Consider the following 9,439-nt stretch of genomic DNA (forward strand, 5'->3'; position numbering starts at 1 on the left):
TTCCTTCCTTCATCTCTCTCTCTCTCCTTTGGACACAGTTGGAAGACTGCAAATGAAAAATGCTTTTCGTCTGTTTCCTTATAGTGGCTTGAAAATTTGCTCCTACATTTTCAAAATGAGCTGCTTCCTTTAAAAAAAATCTCTACTCTAGGACTCTCCAAAGAATATACTGACTGCACCAAAGCACTGCTAGACATAGAACAGAAAGAAGGAGCTAGAAAAAGCAGCCTGTTTGAGTCATGGAGAAGAGCTGGGACGGGAGCCCCGGCTTTGCATGCGGGAAGCCCAGGGTTCGATTGCTGCTTAAAGAATCTCTGGGGTCGGGAAAGACCCTGGCTGTTTCCACACTACTCACCTTCATCCAGAATGCTGCGGAACGTCGCGAAAAAAATGCAGAAGATAGCGTCTTCTCGCATGACTTTTGCACAACATCGCACAAAATTCGCACGAAAAGACACTATCTTCCACGTTTTTTTCACGATATTCTGCAGCGTTCCGGATGAAGGTGAGTAGTGTGGAAACGGCCCCTCTCATTGGCCAAGACGTTGGAGAATCTCTGCTTCTTAAAGGAGACTGTTCCAGGCTAGAAGGAGCAAGGGTCTGATCTAGTATAAGGCAGTTTCATGACACAAAATCTGCATTATAGTACTAACTGGCCTGGCCCGTGTTGACCATTAGCCAGCAACCCCCAGTTTCTTGGGGGGTTGGAAAATCTTATTCTCTGCCTGAGCCCTCAGACAGCTGCTGCCAGTCATAGGTTATCTTGATAACTGGCTTGGTGGACAAGTGGAGCTTTGGATCTATTCATTTGGGGTGGCGGGTGGCCGTGGCTCAGTGGAAGAGCACATTCTACAACTATTCTCTTCTGGTTTTAGCCAGGAAGCCCAGAATTCAGTGCCTCGAGTGTATCCAGGATCCATTCCCAGCATAGGTGTAAACTACAGAGGGGCTGAGGGACTCAACCCCCCCCCCAGATTTGGCTGGGGGGCAACCAGTGACAAACTCACATGAGGGACTGTTACAATGGCAGATGAAGCACAGGACTGTCCACCCTTCCTATTGCATCATATTACAATTTCCATGATTCTTTGGGCCTTTGTTCCTATATTTTTGCTTGTATGCATTTGTGTGTTTATTAAGAATTTATAATTTAAAAAAGGAATTGTGGTTTATATAAACAATTTACAAATAAATGTTACAGAATTAAGAGACTCTGAGGGAAGATATATGCTTTTGAAAATCAGGCTCCTGGAAGGCAAGATTTACACACTAGCAACAGTATTGTCACCAAAAAATGCAAGAGAAAAATGTTATGAAAATGTTTTCCAATCCATTTTAGATTTTCAAGAAGATAATGATCTTCAGAGACATGAACGGGTAATAGATGCAGAGGAGTTAGCCGTGTTAGTCTGTGGTAGCAAAATAAAAAAGAGTCCAGTAGCACCTTTAAGACTAACCAATTTTATTGTAGCATAAGCTTTCGAGAATCAAGTTCTCTTTGTCAGATGCATGGTACAGAAACTCTTCTATATTTGACCAGTTTCTGTACCATGCATCTGACGAAGAGAACTTGATTCTCGAAAGCTTATGCTACAATAAAATTGGTTAGTCTTAAAGGTGCTACTGGACTCTTTTTGATTATGAATGGGTAATGGATCTAAAAAAAGATAGGTGAAAAAAAACAAAGAAGGCAAACTTCCCAAAAATGTGTTTAATTATATGAAAATGTTACAATTGGAAGATGCTTGGAGGATCAAAGATCTGAATACTGGAGACTATACTTTCTTTTCTGACAGACACCAAACACATTCAAGGATTGATATGTGCTGGATATAAAAACCTGAATTATTTATATGGTTTATTATATTATATGTTTACTCTTTCTTTTTCTTTTGATGTAATTATAATTGTGCTATCGTTTTTATTTTCTTTTTTCTGTTCTGCTTATATTTATAAAAATAAACGTTATATGAAAAAGAATGTACACACTGCCATAAAACACCTATGGCTATGGCCCACACTAAGTAGCTTAGTCCATAACCTTGACTGGCTCCAACCATTTTCAATGTAGCAACAGTCAGAATGCAAGGCCTCTGTTGGACATAACTGCAATATAATTGCTTGGCTCCAATTTACATTTGGGAAATGTTAGAAGACCCCACTTTTAATGCTGTCCCTCTCTTCAGGTTTCAGAGGGGGAGAAACCAGAGAGTTAGAAAGATAGACAGGCCAGGACATCTGTTTACTGTTTATTCCCCTGAACTATCCTTTAATGTGTAGATTGCTAATCTCAGGACTTCCTCCTCAGAAACATATTGGTAGATAGGAATCTATCTCTCCACTTTCCTATCAAAGTATGAAGTTCCTATAATAAAGAACTCTTACTTCTTTTCTAAAACTAAGGCAAGTGTAAGTTTGTAAGTCTCTTTCTTTTTCACACTCACACCAGCCAGCACGTTCCAACCACCCATCATCACGCTTTCTCTACAATCAATGCTACTCTGTTAAGGACCAGTTTCTGTTCCTTTTAATAAGGAAAAAGTGAGTCTCTATTTTATTTTACTTTTCAGTTACATTATCATTACATTGTATTTTGGAAATGGAACAATGGGAAATGGTATGCCCTATGTTTCCTTGTTGAAATAGCTTTGCTTGCTTGCTTGCTGCTGTTTGGGGGGTGGGGTGGGTGTGGGAGAACAGTAGTGTGGGAGGGCTGTTTCAGCCTCTCCTAAGCTCCTCTTTCAATGTCCATTCCATTTTTAAATGGAGAGGTGGTATCTATTGTAGAAAAGGACAATTCCTAAAATGGCAGCCTGAGTACTGTCTCTCTGAAGCAATGAGAAAGCCCATCTGCATGAACAAGATTGGGGGGAATGCAGATCAGAGGCCTTTTTACAATTTCTTTTTGCGGAGAGAACATTGGCAAGGAATGTTCACTTAATTGTGTGATTTTGTTAGTAATGTGTTCTGAATGTCTGTGTTTTTATGGTGGAGTTTTTAAGCAGTGTGCTAAGAAAGCAAGATATATAAAATCCTAGGTAGTACAACTGTGAGTTTTCTTTGGGGTCATGATGACTAGCACTGTTCTGACTTGCCTCAAAATGTGCTTGTACTCACTTATAGGATATGCGTTTGAAAGATTGCTACTACTCTGAACTCTATACATTGCTCAGAAATTGAGTGCGCAGCAACTGTTTTGTATTCTGCCCTGGTTCAGACTTCAACCACACATTTACCAAATGAAGGCATCTGTGATGCCACAATTTAGTAAAATTCAGTACTAAGTCACCCTTATGAATAAGGCAGAATCAAGACTCCTGTAAATGAATATTCAGGAAAACTACAGGCTTTTCTGTATTGCCTTCCTTAGTGTCAAATTTTGTGACCATTAGTTTGTCCTATACACATGGCATGTATATTTGTAGATCTTAAAGTGACTATCCTAAAAGTGAATTTAAAAAACAGGACACAGCAGGAGATCGCTGAGATAGCACTATAACCACTGGCCAACTCCTACCTTTACTTAGGTTTGGCTCAGCCCAGGGATTTTGTTGGGGGGGGTTGCCATGGGTGCCTGGTTCCCCCTAAATTTGTGGGGAGCCCCTCCCTAAATCCCCATGACCCCGCCTCCATAGATGGTGGCAATGGAAGCCCCTCCTTATGATGTCATTGGCTCCTCCTTATGATGTCCCTGGTCCCCGGTTCTTTTAAGGACCTGGTATAATGATGCCTCTGGCCCAGCCCCAGCCCCATCACCCCCAGGAAATTGGAAAGTCTATGCCCCTGATTCCCAGCAGGTGTTGGGACAGACCTTTCTTTGCCAAGACCTGGAGAGCTGCTGCCAACCAGCAAGAGAAAATATTGGCTTGGAGGGATCAAGGATCTGACTCTGTACTGGGCATGTGCCTATATCCGTGCATCACAGTTATGTTCTGCTTCTGGCGAATAGCTCAGTGGCGTAGCACCTGCTTGGCATACAGAAGCTCCTGTTTAAAGATCTCCGGCAGCAGTTGTTGGGGGAAACACCTTACTCCACTGCCCGAGGAGCTTTAGGCTGGATTGATGCTATGATGCTGGGTATGCAACTCCAGGAGGGGTTGCAGAACGTTCCCAGTCGTTTTCCAAAACCTGTCTCACCGGGATTGTGGCATCAAGCATCATAGGGCAAGCCAGGACAGGAGAAGCGCAGCATAAGGTGCGAGGTCTTGCCCCAGGTGGCTTGGAGCAGCTAACATATCCCTGTATCATTCCATCTCTGGTTATGCAACCAGCAGAAGATGGAGGTGATTCTATCCAGACTGGTCCTGGGCCTTTGCCGCAAGAGCCATTTGGGAGATTTCTCACCAATTTGCAAAAGAGCCTTGCATAATTTTCAAAATCAGAGCATCACTGCCTCCCTCACACATATCAGATCAATTCAGAATCCTGCAAGATGGAGCCTGCCAATGCAGGCAGGCACATTTGGGAGATTTCAAACTGTCAAGTTCCCATATTTTATTTTATTTATTTAGTTTACTTCATTTATACCCCAACTTTCTCTCCAGTGGGGACCCCAAGCAGCTTACATTGTTCTCCTCTCTGCCATTTCATCCTGACAACAGCCCTGTGAGGTAGGTTAGACTGAGAATGTGATCGGCCCACGGTCACCCAGTGAGCTTCCATGACAGAGCATGGATTCGAACCTGGGTCTCCTAGATCCAATCTGACAATCTCTGGAAAGTCTTGTTGCTGAATAAGGAAAAAAAACCTTGGCTCTTGAGAGTCCCTCTGCTCCCTTTCTCCTCCTTTTCAGCAATTTGTTGTGATTCTTTGGTCATAGAATTTAAAGTAAGTTACGATTCCATGACCATCTTCTCATTGGCTGGAACAACTTTTGATATTTGGGACAAAGAGCTTGCAGCTTGTCAATGTGCTTAGTTGCCTGCTCATCTGGAGTCTTTTTATACTTGCTATAGGCAAGTGCATATCTTTAAAAATCTATTTGGTAACATGAAGGCTGGAACACTCAATTACCCCATGCAATCAGTTCGTATCACAAATATCAACCCCACGCAGTCTAGAGCATAGCATGTGCCATTGCTAGCATGCAAAAATAACCCCAGGCAGCTCAAGTAAGTCAAGCCACAAACTGTCCAAAAAAGCAAGTGTTACTAGTCCTGAGGAATACTGCTTCTTGACCCCCTGGATGCAGTAAACCAACAGACAAGAGGCAACCCCAGTCAGACTCGATATGAAGCAAAAGAGAGACCACCTCACCAGGGGAATATTCATCAACAAACAGTCAACCCAATCTCATATGGAATGTATGGCAATATAATATAAAGTGTGAGCAAAGCACATAATTATAAAGTGCTCTAGTGCTGTTTTACAAGACAAGAGCCATGTGGCGCAGAGTGGTAAGCTGCAGTACTGCAGCCCAAGCTCTGCTCACGACCTGAGTTCGATCCCGGCGGAAGCGGGGTTCAGGTAGCCGGCTCAAGGTTGACTCAGCCTTCCATCCTTCCAAGGTTGGTAAAATGAGTACCCAGTTTCCTGGGGGTATAGTGTAGATGACTGAGGAAGGCAATGGCAAACCACCCTGTAAAAAGTCTGCCAAGAAAATGTAATGCGGCATCCTCCATGGGTCGGTAATGACTCAGTGCTTGCACACTTTACCTTTTTAACCAAATATAGTCTTGGACATCAGCACATTCCCCTAGAGGGATACTAACAAACTCTTTCAACATGCCCCGTCATCCATTTAAATGCACCAAAACGTTCTTATATACCATAATAAATATGAGAATGCAATAAATAGAAAGCTACAATAAGTACCATCTATGAATAAATACAATAAATATAAAGGTTGAGAAAATTCACAGTTGAATAGACTGTACATATGAGAAGGATACTTCAGTAACACCAACGTTGTAACATTATGATATTGGCATTATAATGGCCGTTTTCACACTACTAACCTGCTTCCGTAACGTTGTGAAATGTCGCGCAAAAAACACGGAAGATAGCATCTTCTTGCAAGAGTTTTGCACAACATCGCACAAAACTCTTGCGAGAAGATGCTATCCTCCAAGGTTTTTGCGCGATGTTTTGCAACGTTATGGAAGCAGGTTAGTAGTGTGAAAACGGCCAATGTCTCAAGCTGCAAGTAAGATGGATGCAATGAAAGGCATCTAACACGTGTGAAGGAAGTTCATGCCAGATCCTGTCTGAGACACAGGTAAGTAAATGCACACAAAGACAACTGAACGTCCTGTTCCAATGTCAAAAGTTAAGTATAGCCTGTGTCTTCTTAGATGTGTATCTCATCTATCTTTCTTCACAGGTAACAACTGACCTGCAGTCCTGGGGCACGGGACTCCGTCCAACCGCCCCTCCAGTCCTACAAGCTGCCAGCGAAGATTTTGCTCGTTTTGGTCCACTTTCTTAAGGACAAAGGAACAACTTAACACTTTTACCTGTTAAGAAATTGTTAAAATGTCCATCAATACCTTCAACCAGGGCTTTTTTTCAGCAGGAATGCAGTGGAACGAAGTTCCAGCACCTCTCGTGTCTGGTGCCCCCCCCCATCTCCAGATAGAGGTCAGTTCCCCTGGAGGAAATGGCCGTTTTGTAAAGGGGCACATGTGTTTCTCCCTCATTTCCCTCTTAAGAGTTCCACCACTTCTTTTCCCACAAAAAAAGCCCTGCCTTCAACCATAATCATTTTGTATAGTGTAATTTAAGGTTAAATAAAAGCTTCTTCTTACTGCATCTCAGAAACTTTCTTTAACTAATTAAGCATAGTACCTGTTCATGACCATCCATAACGCTCATTAATTATGACAATTGAATATTAAATATACTAACTGACCACCGCTCTAAAAAATCTTAAAGGCACAGTAACAATGTGAGATCTGGAACAGTCCTCAAAGTCTTAAAGATAACAGAATAAGCCCATCTCGTTATTCAAACCTTTGGGTATTAAAGTGCCCAATCTGAAAGTCCAGTGGGCTTCATGCTGCAGTAACTCTTTCTGGATGTTTTTCTTGTGTGCAGATTTAGCCATGTACAAAACAGAAAAGCAGAATTCCTTTTCGTTCTGGTGTTTTTCAAAGAAAGGATGTGCTAATGGCGCCTCAAAAGTGTGACTCCTGATTCTAGCCATGTGCTCTTGCATGTGTGTTCTGATCTGATAGAGGAGAGGAAGAACTCTGAGCTTCTCAGGAGACAGAAACTATATAAAATGTAACGCACTGGTCACCCTGAAATATGGCAGAGTAATAGATCACATGCTTTAATTTTAGACAAATTCCTGGACAGTTTCATCAATGTCTATTAGTTAAGAACAGGGCTCATTTTGAGGGGGAACGTATAGGAACACAGTTCCGGCAGTTCCTCAAAGAGGTCACATATCAGGTGGCCCCACCCACCTGACTCTCGGCCATTTGGGGCCCATTTCGGCCTGGATTGGGGCCAGAATGGCCTCAATCGGGCCTCTGACAGGTGGTGGATCACTCTCCTTCTCAGCAGTGGCCCAATCCTGACCATTTTGGCCCCCTTTTTGGGCCATTTTCAGCCCCTTTTTTGCCATTTTGGGCCCAATTTTGGCCCTGAATGGCCAGGATTGGATCCAAAACAACCAGGATAGGTGATGTCAGGGGGCGTGGCATATGCAAATCAGTTGTGCTAATGACACATTTCCAGTGATGGCAAGGGGTGTGGCATATGCTAATGAGTTCCTCCAGCTCTTTTTCTACAAAACGACCCCTGGTTAAAAAACATTAATGGAGCCTCCATGTTCAGGGACAGTCTACTCCCAGATACCAGTTGCCTTGGAACAAACAAGAGAGGCGATCTGTTGACTTCCTGGTTTGTCTGCATTGCTGGAAACAGGAAGCTGAATTTGATGGGTCTTTTTTTACTGATCCAGCCAGGCAAATCTCTCTGGCCTACACACTGGACTCTCTTCTCAAGCAACTATTGGAACCAGTGATGCTGATTCACTGCTACAGGGGGACCAAGCCGTCCCCCATGGAAGCTAGCTGGCAGGTAGGCAGCTGTGACCAAAGAGAGCCCCCTCCAGACCTTCTGTAAATGGGGCTTGGGTTTGGCATTGTTACATTCAATTCAGGTTGGTTGGAGAGTGGGCCAGACAGAAGGCCTTGATGACTGGAAACTACCCGCTTGAAGAGAGCGAAGTGGAACAAGCTTGGAAACTTGACTGTCTCCAGTTAATAGACACCACCTCGCGCAAGAAGAGGCTGCTTCCTCATTACCGTCAATGGAAATCACGGATCCCAAAAGGGTCTTTGAATTTGGGGTTTAAACAGGCCCAAGAGTGACAAGGGCTGTTGTGGATGTGAAGTTATATATCTATTTAGATGTCTATACCCTGGATTTCTCCCTAGTAGGGACTAAAAGTGGCTTACAACATCATTCTCCCTTCCATGTTAGCCTCATAAGAACAACAACCCTGTTAGGTAGGTTATGTTTAGGGTGTAAGAGTGGCCCAAGGTTGCCCAGCAAGCTTTCATGGTGGAGCTGCTGTAGCCGAGTGGTTAAGTGGCTGGGCTGTGAATCAGCACACTGCTGGTTCGAATCCCACTACTGCCATGAGCTCTTGGGTAAGCCACTCCTCTCAGCCACAGCTATATTGTGAGGTAATAATAACTCTGACTTCATTCACCAATTCCATTGGGGCACCAATCTGTCTCGAAGAGCGGTATATAACCACTGTTGTTGTTGTTGTTGTTGTTTCATGGTGGAGTGGGGCTTGAAACTCAGTCTCCCAGGTCCCAGTTCAACACTAACCACATCATACTGGCTGGCTCTCTTGCATGTGTAAGCATAGGTTTGAAAAAGACATCCTTTAAATGCTGGACAGAGTTTACAGCTGACCTCTTTTTCGAACATGTGCAAATGTCCTCAAGCAGGAAAAGAGTGAGAGGTCTAAAAAATAAAATCTGCCGTCTATATTTTGTTTTGTTAAGAAAAAACACACAACACAACAGCAACATCCTTATGGAGGGAAAACTCCCCTGTCACAAGGGGAAACTCCCTTTCCATTGCCAGTGCTCAGGGACACACTTGACTCAGTGCCACTTGCCATCCAAGGCCAAGCCACGGCAGGATCAAACCCCAGCCAATAGGCTGCCTTCCCATGTGGGGTCAAAATGACCCCGGTAGTTAGATGCACCAGAGCAATGCACACACACTGGAAGGCTTCCAGCTTCCTCGTATGATTTTTGACGCCACCCAGAGGCAGGCAGTGATGATGGCGCTTGCATGGTGTTTTTAAAAGGATGGCGTCAAAAATCGCACGAGGGAGCTAGCAGCCTTTTGTTGAGTATCACACTATTTTAAAGACGCATGAAATGGCCCTGGTTTGTGCTATTTCTCCAGGGGTAGGCGGTATCTTTAACATGATATAGCATTGGTGTTTGGTCCTTGGAGCTAGACT

Source organism: Eublepharis macularius, chromosome 5, assembly GCF_028583425.1.
Source record: "Eublepharis macularius isolate TG4126 chromosome 5, MPM_Emac_v1.0, whole genome shotgun sequence".
In the NCBI taxonomy this organism is placed as follows: domain Eukaryota; kingdom Metazoa; phylum Chordata; class Lepidosauria; order Squamata; family Eublepharidae; genus Eublepharis; species Eublepharis macularius.